Raw genomic sequence first — 17,951 nt, 5'->3', positions numbered from 1 at the left:
GAAATGACCTAAGTAGCACATCACTGTCAGTAATGGAGTCCTCAATGTGGTAATGATATGCTAATGACACGTGGACATGGTAATAGTATGCTAACAAATGCAGGTCATCCCAGTTTAGGTCTTGTACTGACCACTGATGGGGAGGGGGGGAGTGGGATTTATTCTCCAGGTATCTTTCTCACTATGTGTGGAATGTTGGATAAACACATATGCACAACTCTAATCAGTGCAAACATTCTCCACAAACCAACTACGGTTTTGTTGGGTAGGTTTACAAATTAGCCTTGCCAGCTCTGAGCCTCTTGTGAATGGAAAATGTTAGGAACTGAATACACTTATGAGAATTAACATGTGCAAACAAGGGTCCACCTGTAGCAGCGACCTGTGTTCATGAACCCTCCACCTGTCTCTTATCTTAACTTGTTATGAATATAACTTAGATACACATGATCCTATTTTGGCCACATCATGTGGATATTGTATACATACCAGAGCCAATGAAGGCACAGACGTGACTGCACAGTGCTGGACAGGGAGTGAATCATTCTCGCTTACCTGCTGTATACTGTACAGGTACAGGAGCTGACAATGAGATATACATGTGCAGCATATTACCAGATGGGAATGAAAAGTTGTCTTTTCCCCAGTGTGTACTCTTGCCGTGGAGGAGCTGACACTGTGATGCATGAGCTGCACAATACCAGACTGAAGTGAAATTTTCTAAGTTCCCTGGTGTATGCTGAATGTCTGTGCATGTGTATATCCATGTTCAAAAGCATTTTGTCAAAATAGTTCTGTTCAACTTGTTCTGTGGTACTAGTTTCATTCAGTCCTCAACATAAATAAACCAAAGTCAAGTGGGAATTTATTCAGCACTAAAACACTGTGCAACATCTGAATAAATTGGTAATATTTCTAACCTGGACCAACATTAGTTTTGCTAAATATATTCCAGTTTCTGAATTTCACACGGCATCCTATTTATCTTAAATAAGTTGCACTTCTAATACTGGAATGAATTCTATTCACTTTTTAAACATTGATGAGAAAAAAAATGAAGCTTATTTTTCGGATGTTGCACCCTTTCTTTCTTAAAAGTGCGAACACTCCTGGGAGAACAGTGTTCGAGGAGCCAGATTTCTTCACAAATCTACCTACATTCCTCGCACTTCATCAATGAGTTTGGAGAGTGAAGCTTATGTGAATAGAATGCTATCATTGTAAATCCAGACTGAATACAAAGAGGAGGAAATAAAGCTTCAGTTGTATGGAGCTTGCTTAGACCCCAGTCTGTTTAATTCTGGCTTCAAAAAGGATGGACGGGTGATTCACATGGGCAGTTATCGGAGAGCTGGATAGTGCCCATCCATGGCTTTGGACTAGTGACAGGAAGGTGTGTGAAAGTATTCTGCTTCATCCGCTTACTCAACAGTGAAATGGGCAGATCAACAGGTTTAGTCCAACGTTAGTATGAGTGAATTCCGCGGACAGTGAAACACGGGAGGCGGTGGTGTAGTGGTATTATCGCCGGACTAGTAATCCAGTCACGCTCGAGTTCGAATCTCACCAGGTCCGACGATGATGAAATTTGAATTCAATAAAAAAAATCTGAAAATTGAAATCCAAAGGTGACCATGAAACGATTCTCGTAAAAACCCATCTGGTTCACGAATGTCCTTTAGGAAAGGAAATCTATCATTCTGAACCTACCATACATGGAAATGTAAAGCAGCGGGTCGGATAATTGCCTGGACAGGTGGTTTGTGATGCAGGGTGACGTTAAATCACATGCATCAGCTTTCCCCCTCAAAGGGGGAAGCACCCTATGGTCATCTGGGACTCTGGTGACTTCATATGGAAATGTATAACAAGGAAAGTTACAATTAGCAACTAATCAATTGCTGGTGTCAACCATGACTAAGTGAGCATCACTCTCTCAACAATAAGTTAGAAGGTCTATTCGCCCAACTTTTACGATGCTTTAATTGACCTCTGAATCCAAAAAGCCGACTGCCTTTCAAACCAGGATTTTTAAAAACAGGACTGCAGCAGTTACACTGAATAACCCAGGCCCTTACTGCAACAAATACACATAATACAATATATCTGAAAGTCCTACAGTCATTACACTGTGAAAAGGTTTGGGAGGTTCCAAAGTCATGAAAGTTTCTATATAAATGCAAGTCTTATTTTATAATGAGTGACAACACAATACATTGCAAACTATGGAGGTCTATATAAGATCATAAGAACATAAGAACTAGGAGCAGGAGTAGGCCATCTGGCCCCTCGAGCCTGCTCCGCCATTCATATAATCTTTCGGCCCACGGAGATCCAGTACTCAGCCTTGAAGGCTTGCAGCTGAAAGGATGAGCTGGAGAACAAGTAATTGCTGGGCTTAGAGGTCGTATAGGGTGACAGTGGTGAAGGTTGCACAATAGGCGATCATTTAGATTGAGCAAGATAATCACAAGAGTTTGCTGAGTGCACCTCACCATTGCACTATAAAATGTTCCAGAATAATGGAGTGAGGCAGGAGAGTCGGAATGATGTGGAAAACATGTTCACATAGTTATCTGAGGAAGTATCTTTGGAAGGACGAGGTAATGCGATAGTTTTAGACCAAAAGAATTGGATTTATTTATTGTCACGTGTACCGAGGTACAGTGAAAAGTATTTTTCTATGTGCAGCTCAAACAGATCATTTAGTACATGAAAAAAAATACGTAATAGGGAAAATCAAGGTACACAATGCAAATACATAGAAACCGGCATCGGGGTGAAGCATACAGGAATGTAGTATTAATCTGATCAGTCCATAAGAAGGTCATTTAGGAGTCTGGTGACAGTGGGGAAGAAGCGGATTTTGAGTCTGTTTATGCGTGTACTCAGACTTCTGTATCTCCTGCCCGATGGGAGAAGTTGGAAGAGTGAGTAAGCCGGGTGGGAGGGGTCTTTGATTATGCTGCCCACTTTCCCCAGGCAGCGGGCGGTGTAGATAGAGTCAATGGATGGGAGGCAGGTTTGTGTGATGGACTGGGCTGTGTTCACGACTCTCCGAAGTTTCTTCCGGTCTTGGGCCGAGCAGTTGCCATACCAGGCTGTGATGCAGCCAGATAGGATGCTTTCTACGGGCTGGTTTCAGGGGCTGGTTTAGCTCACTGAGCTAAATTGCTGGCTTTAAAAAGCAGACCAAGCAGGCCAGAAGCACATTTCGATTCCCGTACCAGCCTCCCTGGACAGGCGCCGGAATGTGGCGACTAGGGGCTTTTCACAGTAACTTCATTGAAGCCTACTCGTGACAATAAGCGATTTTCATTTTCATGGTGCATCTGTAAAAGTTGGAAAGAGTCAGTGTGCACGTGCTGAATTTCCTGAGGAAGTATAGGCGCTGCTGATGGTAGCGTCGACGTGGGTGGGTAAGGACAGATTTTTGGTGATGTGCATTCCTAGGAATTTGAAACTGCTAACCATCTCCACCTCGGTCCCGTTGATGCTGGCAGGGGTGTGTACAATACTTTGCTTCCTGAAGTCAATGCCCAGCTCTTTAGTTTTGCTGAAATTGAAGGAGAGTTTATTGTTGTTACACCACACCACTAGGATCTCTATCTCCCTCCTGTATTCTGACTCGTCGTTATTCGAGATCCGGCCAACTACGGCCCACTTCATCAGCAAACTTGTAGATGGGGTTGGTACCAAATTTTGGCACGCAGTCATGTGTATATAGGGAGTAAAGTAGGGGGCTAAGTATGCAGTTTTGCGGGGCCCCGGTATTGAGGACTATTGTGGAAGAGGTGTTGTTGTTTATTCTTACTGATTGTGGTCTATGGATCAGAAAGTCGAGGATCCAGTTGCAGAGGGAGGAGCCAAGTCCTTGGTTTTGGAGGTTTGATATGAGCTTGGCTTGGATTATGCTGTTGAAGGCAGAGTTGCAGTCAATGAATAATGGGCAGCATGGTAGCATTGTGGATAGCACAATCGCTTCACAGCTCCAGGGTCCCAGGTTCGATTCCCGGCTTGGGTCACTGTCTGTGCGGAGTCTGCACGTTCTCCCCGTGTGTGCGTGGGTTTCCTCCGGGTGCTCCGGTTTCCTCCCACAGTCCAAAGATGTGCAGGTTAGGTGGATTGGCCATGATAAATTGTCCTCAGTGTCCAAAATTGCCCTTAGTGTTGGGTGAGGTTACTGGGTTATGGGGATAGGGTGGAGGTGTTGACCTTGGGTAGGGTGCTCTTTCAAAGAGCCAGTGCAGACTCGATGGGCCGAATGGCCTCCTTCTGCACTGTAAATTCTATGAAATAGGAGTCTGATGTAGGAGTCCTTGTTGTGGAGATGCTCCAGGGATGAGTATCGGGCCAGGGAGATGGCGTCTGCTATGGACCAGTTGGGACGGTATGCGAATTGCAGTGGGTCTAGACATTCTGGGAGTATGGAGTTGATGTGCCTCATTGACAACCTCTAAAACCATCAGACATAACAGCCCATCTTGATTTTGAAGGGTAGCAGGTCAATTTGATTAATGGAGATAATAAGATGAATGAATAGTCTGAAAAGTTGCTTGATTTACCTTGGTGTAACAAGAAGTTTTTATGCAGAACATTTCCTTTGAGGGACGTCCTTTTCTGAAAGGGAAAGTTATAACACCCTGTGGAAGGTGATCAAATGGACAAGTTGAATCCATGAAAAGAATACCGGGCCAATGGAAAGAGAGTAATGAGGGTTTTGTGGAATAATAGTTATGTTACTGGAAATAGTTCAAACTCTGAACTGCCATCTGAAATGACCTCGCAAATCGTTCAGTTATATACAAGAAGGCAGCTCAACACCACCTCCTCAAGGATAATTGGGATGGCCAAACCTGCTGGCCTTGCAGGGAATCTCACATCCCATAAATAATAATAATCATCTTTATTTTCACAAGTAGGCTTTCACTAACGCTGCAATGAAGTTACTGTGAAAAGCCCCTAGTCTCCACATTCCAGCGCATGTTTGGGTACAGAGAGGGAGAATTCAGAACGTCCAATTCACCTAACAGCACGTCTTTTGGGACTCGTGGGAGGAAAACGGAGCACCCGGAGGAAACCCATGCAGATCTCATCGACTGGCAGCACTCCCTCCCTGGAGGCACCTGCGGGTGATAAATGAGAGTGCAAGTGGCAGCATTGACCCCAGGTCCTCATACAGTGGAGGAATCCTTTTTACGTGGTTGGCCAAGGCCCATCTCCCCATCATCTGCTCAATGCCCCTGAGCTCCGAGGCCCTTTCCTCAAACTCAGTGAGGGACCTGAGGTGTGGTAGACCCCTCCCTTCTTCTCTTGCTGCCCCCAGTTATGCCGGAGCTTCTTCTGTTCAATGAAGAGTACATTTGAGGTGCTTTGCATGTTATACAGGTTGGACCATTGCATTTCTCAACATTCATCATTCCCACCTTGTAAGGCAGTCCACTTTTGTATGGTTAGTCATCACTGGCACAAGTAGGGTAGAGATTGTGAGCCGGTTCCCTCATGAAAATTAAAATGAAACAAATATCGCTTATTGTCACAAGTAGGCTTTAAATGAAGTTACTGTGAAAAGCCCCTAGTCGCCACATTCCGGCACCTGTTCGGGGAGGCCAGTACGGGAAGTGCAGAGTCAAGATTGCGGAATACATCACATACAAGGCAGGAAGCAAAAATGCATGTGATAATGGCCTGATTGTTCTCTCGGCTCAAACGCTGGGTTCCCACCCCCTGCACCTTCCCCTGGACGCCCCTCACCCTCCCTCTATGCAGTGTCAAATGCCTGCTGAAGGGTGAAGAGTACACAGTGGTTACTCCACTGATGCGGGAATGCACTGACATGGGGCTGTGAGGTAGGACATGCCATTACCAGTTGTCCTTGGATTCTGACATTTCGGAGTCTGTGCGCACTGTGCGACCAAGGACGGGACTTGACCTGGTGGAGAGATTGAGCTTGTTCATGTTCCTATGGTACTGAGTTGCCAACCTCCTGTGCACCCCATGGTCACTGATAGAATCAGCCGCCTGCGCTGATGCCAGGTTTGTGTCTCTGCTGGGCCTCCTCCTCCCAGCTTCTGGGTACAGTACATCCCTCCTGACTTTGACATGATTAAGGAGGATGCCCAGGGATGTGTTACTGAATGAAAAAGCTTGACCCTGCCCTTCCCTTCCTGACATCTTGGCAAATGGCACCGAGAGTGGGGATTCCGGGTGCCTTTTCACCTGGGTACGGTGGTGGATTACACACCATCAAGCCTGCCCCTCACGGAAAGTGGCACAAAACACCTGATTGCATAATTAACGGGGCCGGAAGCTATGGTATATTTACCCACCGTCCCCGTCCCCACAAGGGACTTCATTCCAGATGGGAGAATTCTGCCCTGAATGGTTTCAGAGCAAAGTGTTGATAATCTGCAACAAATACGTACGAAACAGTAGGTTTGAAGGTTTGGATTAACTCCAAGAAGGTGTTATCAACAACTGACTGATACAGAAATAACAAAGAGGTCACAATTCAACGCTCAGGATTTTATATAATTAAGGGATGAACAGCGAACATGTCAATATTTATTTATTTCCTTGTTGCAGATTAATGGCAAATTTCCCAGTTAGTAAGTAGAACGGCAAGGAAGCCAATACAATAGATAAACACTCACTAGGAGCCTGTTATTTCAAAGGATCAAAAGATCAAGTTGCCTTATTTTCAACATTCTTTTCACTTTGTTTGCTTTTGATGCCCACAACTGTAGCTCTTTGTGTGGCCACTGAATGATGCTGTTTCCCTTTCATGGCCGTACTGAAGTGTACTATTCCGAGTCCTTGCTCATTGTTGATTCTCTTTCCTCGCAGGGGCAGACGGATTGTTAGATGACAAAAGACCAAAATCGATCTAGTTTGCCTTCACTGTCTATGCCCAGGTGGCCCTGGAATGAGGGCCTGTGTTGCCTGCTGGTAAATTTGAGGTATTTTGTGGCAATTGGGATCTGCAAAGAATTAAAATAGGTTACAGGAGTCGATAACAACATTATCATGTTTTCATTTTCTCTTTGTGGAATTGATACTTTATATTTTAATTCAAATTTATTTCTTATCAGTTACGTCTTTTTTTTGAAGGAAGGGACACAGTTATTGTTGATGACATAGATTAGAAAAGGTAGAAGATGCAATACTAGTTGTCACATGATGTGATGATTTTGGAGATGTTGACTAATCACAAGTGATCAATCTCTAATAATTAACCTACACCAATAACTTACATTTACATTGCACCTTTATCATAGAAACGTACAAAATAGAAGCAGGAGGAGGCCATTTGGCCCTTCGAGCCTTTGTCCAAAATCCCGGCCATTATTTCTCTTGGCTAATCTCTATGCTTCTGCCTTGGATTGGATACTATTTCTAATTTCATTTGTAAACCATGGATTGGCCCTCTTACCCCCTTTGCTTTTGTGCCAGACAGGAATGAACAGTTGCTGTAGTTCCCCCTCTGAGTTCCTTGAATGTTTGCCATTGTCTATCCATTGTCATTCCTTTAAGTAACTCTCCCCAATCTATCAAGGCCAACTCACGGCTCATATCTTCATAGTTCCCTTTATTAAGATTTAGCACCCTAGTCTCCGAATCAACTACTTCACTCGCCATCTTTTTTTAAATATAAATTTAGAGTACCCAATTCATTTTTCCAATTGAGGGGCAGTTTTAGCGTGATCAATCCACCTACCCTGCACATCTTTGGGTTATGGGGGCGAAACCCACGCAAACACGGTGAGAATGTGCAAACTCCACACGGACAGTGACCCAGAGCCGGGATCGAACCTGGGACCTCAGCGCTGTGAAGTAGCAGTGCTGCCCCACTCTCCATCTTGATAAAAAATTTGATCATGTTATAGTCGCTCATCCCCAAAGGGTCTCGTACAGCCAGATTGGCATTGACTCCCTTCTCATTACACAGTACCCAGTCTAAGATGGCCTGCTCTCTAGTTGGTTCCTCCACATATTGGTCAAGAAAACCATCCCGTATACACTCCAGGAATTCCTCCTGAAGTTAAAACTCACCACTATTCTTAGAATTCCCCCTATACCAAAAAAGGGTCGATATTCTAAATGGTGAACAGGGATTCTCACTCCCTGACTCTGATGCAGGCTTCGGTGGGTGCTATTCAGGTCAAACTATATTTTCAAGTTATCCCCCAGTATAACCCATACCTTCACCGAAGAATTTTACCTACTTACCCCTTAGTAGCATCGATGTCCTGGGTCCTGCGTTGTTAAGGAAGTAAAGTAGGCTAATAACCACTTTTTCAGGTTAAGTTAAGTTATTTTATTATTATATTTTTTCTTTTAAAAGCTGCAAACACTTTCTTTACAGAAAGGAAAAAAGATCTTTCTTCTGGCTGCTGCTGGTTGGTTGTAGAGACCTTCAGGCCCACCTTGGCAATCGATCTTCTTAAAATCTGGTCTTCTTGAGTTGTATTCGCTGGTGAACTCGGTTGCTGTGTCCTATCCTTCCCATGCACCGAGCTGTGAGAGCTGGCTCTGCTGGCTGTCCCCTTTCTTCAGATTTATATTCTCTTTCGAAGAGTTATTAAGTTTTAACGACTTTATTGTAAATGAGCTTGTTTCACTTTGATAGTTTAAAAGTATCTTTGATGTAAACATTTTACTACAACTAATTATTCATTTTGGGCATATCGTCTCCTCTCAGATCTGATTAAAAAATGCTTTGGTTTCAATTGTTAACTTTTATTTCTGTGATTTTGAATCGTTTAATTTTCCAATTGTCCCCAGCTCATAACTTTGCCTTTGATTTTGACTTAAATGATGTTTCTCGTAGACAGGTCGTCTCCAATTTTGTTTTAATTGACTTGATGTTCATAGAATTTTACACTTTAGAATTAACACCAAATTCGACTGAGCATCATCCATCCTTTCCAGCTGTTTACTAAGAGAGTTTATTTCAATTAAGGTGTGAAACTTTGCTTTTAGCTGTATGCTAAAATTTAACTTGGTTATGACTTGAAAAACTTGCCTTTTTTAAACATTCGTCACTTAATGCAATTGAAACTCTCATCCATGCTTTTCCAGATGCTTCCTGAGATAGTTACATTCCATGAAGGTGTGAACCATTGTTTTAGCTTGCCACATGAAACCTGTGTGTTTGCTAAACCTGCTTGTGAGCAAGAATCTGCATTTTATAACCCTGCTCTTTGAAGCTGCTATTAAACTTTTGTGGGATCTTTCCCTGTATCCTCTCAAACCAGTTATTGCCAGACTTCTATGTTTCAAATGACACATTTTTCTGTATTTTCAAGAACACTCCTCTATGGCATTGTGGCTAATTTGATTTGCCCAATCTAAGTGAAGATTAAAATCACCCACAATCACCGATATTCCCTTGTTACATGCATCTCTAATTTCTTGTTCAATGCCATTGCCAACCTCACCACTGCAGTTTGGGGGTCTAAATATGACACCCACTAATGTTTTTTTGTCCCTTGGTATTTCTCAACTCTACCCAGACAGATTCCACATTGTCAGAGCTAATATCCTTTTTCACTACTGTGTTAATTTCCTCTTTAACCAGCCATGCACACCACCACCTTTTCTTTTATGCCTGACCTTCCTAAGTACTGAAAACCCTGGGACATTCAGTTCCCATCCCTGTTCACCCTGCAGCCATGTCTTCGTAATCCCAATTATATCATACCATTTATATTGATCTGCGTGATTAGTGTGCAAATGCTCCGTGCATTCAGGCACAGAGCCTTTAAGTTTGTCTTTTTCACAATGTTTGTCTTGCTCCCAATATTTTTCTCTACTGCCCTGTTTGAATTTTGCCCTTGGTTTCTCCACCTATCACTTTTATTCTTCACTTTCCTATCTTTTGCTTTTGTCCTTGCTCCCTCTTTCTCTGACTCCTTGCATAGGTTCCCATCCCCCTGGCATATTAGCTTAAACCCTCCCATGATGCATGAGGACACCTTGATCTCGCTGAGCATCCGCCTCTCTCAATTTACACCCATTCAAATAATAATCTATTTTTGTGACCAAAGCAGGTAATCTCACATTTGTCCACATTATTCTGCATCTACCATGCATGTGCCCACTCACTCAGCCTGTCCAAATCCTCCTGAAGCATCTCTGCATCCTCCTCACAGCTCACCCTCCCACCCAACTTTGTATCATCTGCAGATTTGGAGATAACACATTTAGGCAAATTCATCAATATATGATGTGAACAGTTGGAATCCTAGCAAAGGTCCCTGCGGTACCCCACTAGTCACTGCCTGCCAACCAGAAAAAGACCCTTCTCTTCCAACTTTTCGCTTCCTGTCTGCTAACCAGCTTTCTATCCATCTCAAGACACTACCCTCAATCCCATGCGCTTTAACTTTACATATTAATCTGCTATGCGAGACTTTATCGAAAGCTTTCTGAAAGTCTGAATAAACCACGTCAACCCATTCTCCCTGGTCAACTCTACTAGTTGCATCTTCAAAAAATTCTAGTAGATTTATTTGTCGAGCATGATTTTCCTTTCGTAAATCCATGCTGACTTTGTCTGGTTACACTATTACTTTTCAAATGCTGTGCTATGAAATCCTTGACAATTGACTCCAGCAACTTCCTAGCTGCTGATGTTAGGCTCACTGGTCTATAGTTCTATTTTCTCTCTACCTCCCTTTTTAAAAAGTGGGATTACATTCGCTACCCTCGAATCTGTAGGAAACATTCCAGAGTCCAAAGGATTTTGAAACATGATCACCAAAAGATCACAAAACATGACACAAAGACTCCACAAAGGGATCTCAACAGGTTAGGTGAGTGGGCATAAACTTGGCAGATAGAATGTAATGTAGGAAAATGTGAATTTATACACTTAAGTAGGAAGAATAAAGGAGCTGAATATTATTTGAAATGAAATGAAATGAAAATCGCTTATTGTCACAAGTAGGCTCCAAATGAAGTTACTGTGAAAAGCCCCTAGTCGCCATATTCCGGCACCTGTTCGGGGAGGCTGGTACGGGAATTGAACTGTGCTGCTGGCCTGCCTTGGTCTGCTTTAAAAGTCAGCTATTTAGCCCTGTGCTGAACCAGCCCCTATTTAAATGGAGAAAGACTGCAGAAAAAGATCAAACAATGAACAAACAACAATACAGCATAGGAACAGGCCCTTCAGCCCTCCAAGCCTGCGCCGATCACGTGTCCTATCTAAACCAACCGCCTGTATCCTTCTATACCCTGTCTGTTCATGGGCCGATCCAGATAAGTCATAAAGGTTGCTAACGTATCTGCCTCAACCACTTCACTTGGCTGTGCATTCCAGGCCACCACCATCCTCTGTGTAAAAAACTTACCCCGCACCTTTCCACTAAACCTTTCCCCCCTCACCTTGAACATGTGCCCCATTGTAATTTTCAATTCCGCCCTGGGAAAAAAGCCTCTAACTGTTCACCCTATCTATACCGCTAATAATTTTATAAACTTCGATCAGGCCGCCCCTCAGCCTCTGTCTCTCCAGGGAGAACAATCCCAGTTTATTCAATCATTCCTCATAGCTAATACCCTCCATACCAGGCAACATCCTGGTAAATCTTTTCTGTACTCTCTCCAAAGCCTCCATGTCTTTCTGGCAGTGCGGTGACCAGAATTGGACACAGTATTCCAAATGTGGCCTAACCAACATTCTATATAATTGTAACATAATTTTTGAACTTTTATACTCGATACCCTGCCCTATGAAGGTAAGCATGCCATATGCTTTCTTTCCCACCATTTCCACCTGTGCTGCCACTTTTAAGGATCTGTGGACCTGCACGTCCAGATCTCTCTGTGTCTCTCTGCTCCTGATGGTTCTGCCATTTATTTTATAGCTCCCACCTGAATTGGATATACCGAAATGCATCACCTCGCATTTGTCCGGGTTAAATTCCATCTGCCATTTCTCTGTCCAATTTTGCAGCCTATCTATATCCTGTTGTATTCTCTGACACTCTTCATCAATATCCACAACTCCTGCAATCTTAGTATCATCGGCAAACTTGCTAATCAGACTAGCTATGTTTTACTCCAAGTAATTGATTACACACAGCAGAGGTCCCAGTACTGATCCCTGCGGAGCACCACTAGTTACAGATCTCCATTCGGAAAAACACCCTTCCATTGCTACCCTCTGTCTTCCATGGCCAAGCCAGTTCTGGATCCATCCAGATAATTCAACCCCGACCCCATGTGATTTAAAACTGCAGCATAGAGGGATTTAGGGTCCTTGTGCATAAATCACAAATAGCTGGCATGCAAGTTCGGCAAGTAATTGTGAAGGCAAATGGAAATTTGGTCTTTATTTCAAAGGGAATGGAGCATAAAAATAGGGTAATCTCGCTAAAACTATCCAAGGTACTAGTTAGACCACAGCTGGAGTACATTAAACAGTTTTAGACCCTTATCTAAGGAAAGAGCTGCAGTCCTGAGAAGGTACACTGGGATGATCCCAGTTATGGAAAGATTTTCCTATGAGGAGAGGTTGAGTAGATTGTGGTAAACAGCTGGAGGCATGGAATCATTGGAGTTTACCGGGCTTTACCGGGTAAATGCTGAGGGGATGCTTCATCTTGTGGGAGAGTCTGGGACCAGAGGATATTTTATCATAGTGAGGGGTCACCCATTTACATAGGAACATAGGAGGATAGGAATTAATGCTTTGCAATTCAATCAGATCTCGGCTGATATCTTCCTGATCTCAAATCTACCTCTCTGTCTGTTCCCCATATACCTTTAACCCGTTTATTAAAATCAGAAATATATCTATTTCCTTCTTGAAACCATTTAATGACTCAGATTCCACCGCACTATGGGGCAGCGAGATCCACAAATTCACCACCCTCTGAGAGTAGTTCCTCCTCATCTCAGTTTTAAATCTTCCACCTCTCAACCTATAGCTGTGACCCCTTGTTTTAGATTGCCCCACAAGGGGGAACATTTAGAACATAGAACATAGAGCATTGCAGCGCAGTACAGGCCCTTCATCCCTTGATGTTGCGCCAACCTCTGAAACCACTCTAAAGCCCATCTACGCTATTCCCTTATCATCCATATGTCTATCCAATGACCATTTAAATGCCTTTAGTGTTGGCGAGTCCACTACTGTTACAGGCAGGGCATTCCACGCCATTACTACTCTCTGAGTAAAGAACCTACCTCTGACATCTGTCCTATATCTATCTCCCCTCAATTTCAAGCTATGTCCCCTCACGCTAACATCACCATCCGAGGAAAAAGGCTTTCACTGTCCCCCCATCTAATCCTCTGATCATCTTGTATGCCTCAATTAAGTCACCTCTTAATCTTCTTATCTCCAATGAAAACAGCCTCAAGTCCCTCAGCCTTTCCTCATAAGATCTTCCCTCCATACCAGGCAACATCCTGGTAAATCTCCTCTGCACCCTTTCCAATGCTTCCACATCCTTCCTATAATGCGGCGACCAGAACTGCACGCAATACTCCAAATGCGGCCACACCAGAGTTTTGTACAGCTGCAACATGACCTCATGGCTCCAAAACTTAATCCTTCTGCCAATAAAAGCTAACACACCGTACGCCTTCTTAACAACCCTAACAACCTGGCTGTTAACTTTCAGGGATCTATGGACATGGACACCAAGATCTCTCTGCTCATCCACACTACCCAGAATCTTACCATTAGCCCAGTACGCTGTCTTTCTGTTACTCCTTACAAAATGAATCACCTCACGCTTTTCTGCATTAAACTCCATTTGCCACCTCTCAGCCCAGCTCTGCAGCTTATCTATGTCCTTCTGTAACTTGTAACATCCTTCTGCACTGTCCACAACTCCACCGGCTTTAGTGTCATCTGCAAGTTTACTCACCCATCCTTCTACACCCTCCTCCAGGTCATTTATAAAAATGACAAACAGCAGTGGCCCCAAAACAGATCCTTGTGGTACACCACTAGTAACTGAACTCCAGGCTGAACATTTCCCATCAACCACCACCCTCTGTCTTCTTACAGCGAGCCAATTTCTGATCCAAACTGCTAAATCACCCTGAATCCCATGCCTCCGTATTGTCTGCAATAGCCTACCGTGGGGAACCTTATCAAACGCTTTACTGAAATCCACATACACCACATCAACTGCTTTACCCTCGTCCACCTGTTTGGTCACCTTCTCAAAGAACTCAAGAAGGTTTATGAAGCACGACCTACCCTTCACAAAACCGTGTTGACTATCCCTAATCAAATTATTCCTTTCTAGATGATTATAAATCCTATCTCTTATAAACCTTTCCAAGACTTTGCCCAGAACAGAAGTAAGGCTCACTGGTCTATAGTTACTGGGGTTGTCTCTACTCCCTTTCTTGAACAGGGGGACAACATTTGCTATCCTCCAGTCTTCTGGCACTATTCCTGTAGACAATGGTGACATAAAGATCAAAGCCAATGGCTCAGCAATCTTCTCCTTCGCTTCCCAGAGAATCCTGGGATAAATCCCATCCGGCCTAAGGAACTTTTCTATTTTCACACTTTCCAGAATTGCTAACACCTCCTCCTTATGAACCTCAAGCCCTTCTAGCCTAGTAGCCTGTAACTCAGTATTCTCCTCGATACATTGTCTTTATCCTGCGTGAATACTGACAAAAAATATTCATTTAGCACCTCTCCTATCTCTTCGGACTCCACGCACAACTTCCCACTACTGTCCTTGACTGGCCCTACTCTTACCCTAGTCATTCTTTTATTCCTGACATATCTGTAGAAAGCTTTCGGGTTATCCTTAATCCTACCTGCCAAAGACTTCTCATGTCCCCTCCTGGCTCTTCTTAGCTCTCTCTTTAGATCCTTCCTAGCTAACTTGTAATTCTTAAGCACCCTAACTGATCCTTCACGTCTCATCTTTACATAAGCCTCCTTCTTCCTCTTGACAAGTGATTCAACTACTTTAGTAAACCACGGTTCCCTTGCTCGACCACTTCCTCCCTGCCTGACAGGTACATACTTATCAAGGACACGCAGTAGCTGTTCCTTGAACGAGCTCCACATTTCCATTGTGCCCATCCCCTGCAGTTTCCTTCCCCATCCTATGCATCCTACGTATTGCCTCATCGCATCATAATTGCCTTTCCCCCAGCTGTAACTCTTACCCTGCGGTCTCTGTTTATTTTATCAATCCCTTTAGTATTTTATGAACCTCCATCAAATCCCCTCTCATTCTGCTAAACTCCAGCGAGTATGAGCCCAAACTGTTTAATCTCTCCTCTTACGTCAACACTTTCATCCGTGGAATCAATCTGCTAAACCTCCTCTGAACTGCCTCCAATGGGGCTGGTTTAGCTCACAAGGCTAAATCGCTGGCTTATAAAGCAGACCAAGCAGGCCAGCAGCACGGTTCGATTCCCGTACCAGCCTCCCCGGACAGGCGCCGGAATGTGGCGTCTCGGGGCTTTTCACAGTAACTTCATTGAAGGATACTCGTGACAATAAGCGATTTTCATTTTTCATTTTCAATGCCACCACATCCTTCCTCAAATAAGGAGACTTAAACTGGTCACAATACTCCAGATGTGGTCTCACCAACGCCCTACACAATTATATGGGCTGCACGGTGGCACAGTGGTTAGCACTGTTTATTCACGGCGCCAGGAACTCGGGTTTTATTCCCGGCTCGAGTCACTGTCTGTGTGGAGTCTGCACATTCTCCCTGTGTCTGCCTGGGTTTCCTCCGGCTGCTCCGGTTTCCTCCCACAAGCCCCGAAAGACATGCTTGATAGGTGAATTGGAAATTCTGAATTCTCCCTCAGTGTACCTGAACAGATGCTGGAGTGGGCCAACTAGGGGCTTTTCACAGTAACTTCATTGCAGTGTTATGTGAGCCTACTTGTGACAATAATTGTTGACATGGAATCGGGTGGGATGTTGACAAAGCAGAAGACTGCGCCCCCTGTCTCTGACAGAATTACATTATGATTGGCCTTTCCTGCTGCTTAATGAGGCCCTTCAGTGGCCTGTTAGTGACCTATTGAGGGCCTCATCCCACCACAGCTGATACTGTCCCAATGACTTGTCGGAATGATAAGTAAACCTGTCAGGCCAGTTTACACTGTCTGGGGTGCGGGAGAGGGATTTCTCGATTAATCAATGCCTAATTTAAGGACTGGATAGCAGGAAGGAGGGGGCTGCTGAGAGCCATCCCCCTCCCTATACCCCTATTTCCATATCCCCCCTGCCCAACAAAACCTACTCCTTACCTGTGGCCTGCGTCACTCTACAATCCTGGGCCTCTGGTGCCTGTCCTCCCACCAGTATCCACAGCCTTCCAGGTGGCACTGCTGAGCATTAGTGCTCGAGCCTCTGACTGGCCAGCAGCTGTCGCGTGGTGAGACATCTGCCTCCGTGGACTTGATTTCAGGGGAAAGCCCATCATTGGCCTCACCTACGTGTGATCGGTTGTGGTTTTGTAGGACTTCCCAAAAAGAGTTAGCATGAGTCTCTTGTCAGCCAGTAGATGAGATCCCAACACCTCAACAAGAGGTTTAGCACAGTGGGCTAAACAGCTGGTTTGAAGCAGAACAAGGCCAGCAGCACGGGTTCAATTCCTGTATCAGCCTCCCTGAACAGGCACCAGAATGTGGCGACTAGGGGCTTTTCACAGTAACTTCATTTGAAGCCTACTTGTGACAATAAGCGATTTTCATTTTCAAGATTCTGTCCATTAGTTCAGGGACGCCTGTTGCAACAGCCTGGGCCAGTGTGTGGTCAATTTCAGCTCCTCTTGACCTGGAAGCACAACAAATTGAATAAGATAAGATAATCTTTATTTCCACAAGTAGGCCTACATTAACACAGCAATGAAGTTACTGTGAAAATCCCCGAGTTGCCTGGTCGGGTACACAGAGGGAGAATTCAGAATGTCCAATTCACCTAACAGCGCGTCTTTCGGGATTTGTGGGAGGAAACCGGAGCACCCGGAGGAAACCCACGCAGACACGGGGAGAACGTGCAGACTCCGCACAGACAGTAACCCAAGCCGGGAAACGAACCCGGGACCCTGCGCAGTGAAGCAACAGTGCTAACCACTGTGCTGTGATGCCACCCAATAATTAACCAATAATTCTTGGAAACAAATAACCAAAGTCTTTGGTCCATAGCTGCCCAACAATCACCAAGTTTATAAATTCAAGCATCATTAAGTTTATTAATAACAATAAATATCATTAAATATGCAGAAAATACAGCTGGTTAACTTTACCCCCTCATTTTAACTTGCCCCCACCCTCTATACACACACACAGAGGGGAGAAGAGAGGTGTAAAAATAAGGATGAAATTAGAAAGATAAAAGTCTGAGTTTCAGATGGTTGTTTCTTGCACCTTTCTTCCTTCAATTTAGGCTTTCCGTTCAAAGTTTTCGCTGTAGATTAATTCCGGTCTCTGCAGTTTCAGAAATACAGCAGCTTTCAAGACAAAACACAAGTGAGAGAGAGAGAGCAGGTCCTTGTTTCTTGCCATCCAGGATTCAAAAAACTGTTTTCCTTAGGTCTCTGGGAATGATCCCAATCAGGATCCAATCACCGCCTGTTACCGGGCAGAATACGGCCTTTTAGCCAATTCATTGGCCACCAGCCAACCAATTGAACTGAGTCCCTTCCCATCTCTCAGGTACCACGAAGTTTACGTTCTGTTGCTTGCAAACTAGCACCATGCACTATGTTGAACTTTCTGAATTCCTCATTCTCTCAGCTGCTTAACTTAAAGACACATGTCCATTAATCGCCCATAGATCAAAAATGATGATGGCAAATATAAAGGGGAATAAAGGGAATCAACAGGAAAGGACCCTTACATGGCACTCCAGAAACCTGAGCAGATAATCTGAACTGACATTCCCAATAGAGTGCTGAGCGAATATTGCACTGTCAAATGTGCCACCTTTTGGCTGA

This window comes from Scyliorhinus canicula, chromosome 7 (genome assembly GCF_902713615.1).
Source record: "Scyliorhinus canicula chromosome 7, sScyCan1.1, whole genome shotgun sequence".
Classification (NCBI taxonomy): Eukaryota; Metazoa; Chordata; class Chondrichthyes; order Carcharhiniformes; family Scyliorhinidae; genus Scyliorhinus; species Scyliorhinus canicula.
Note: the sequence above shows the minus strand (reverse complement) of the source record.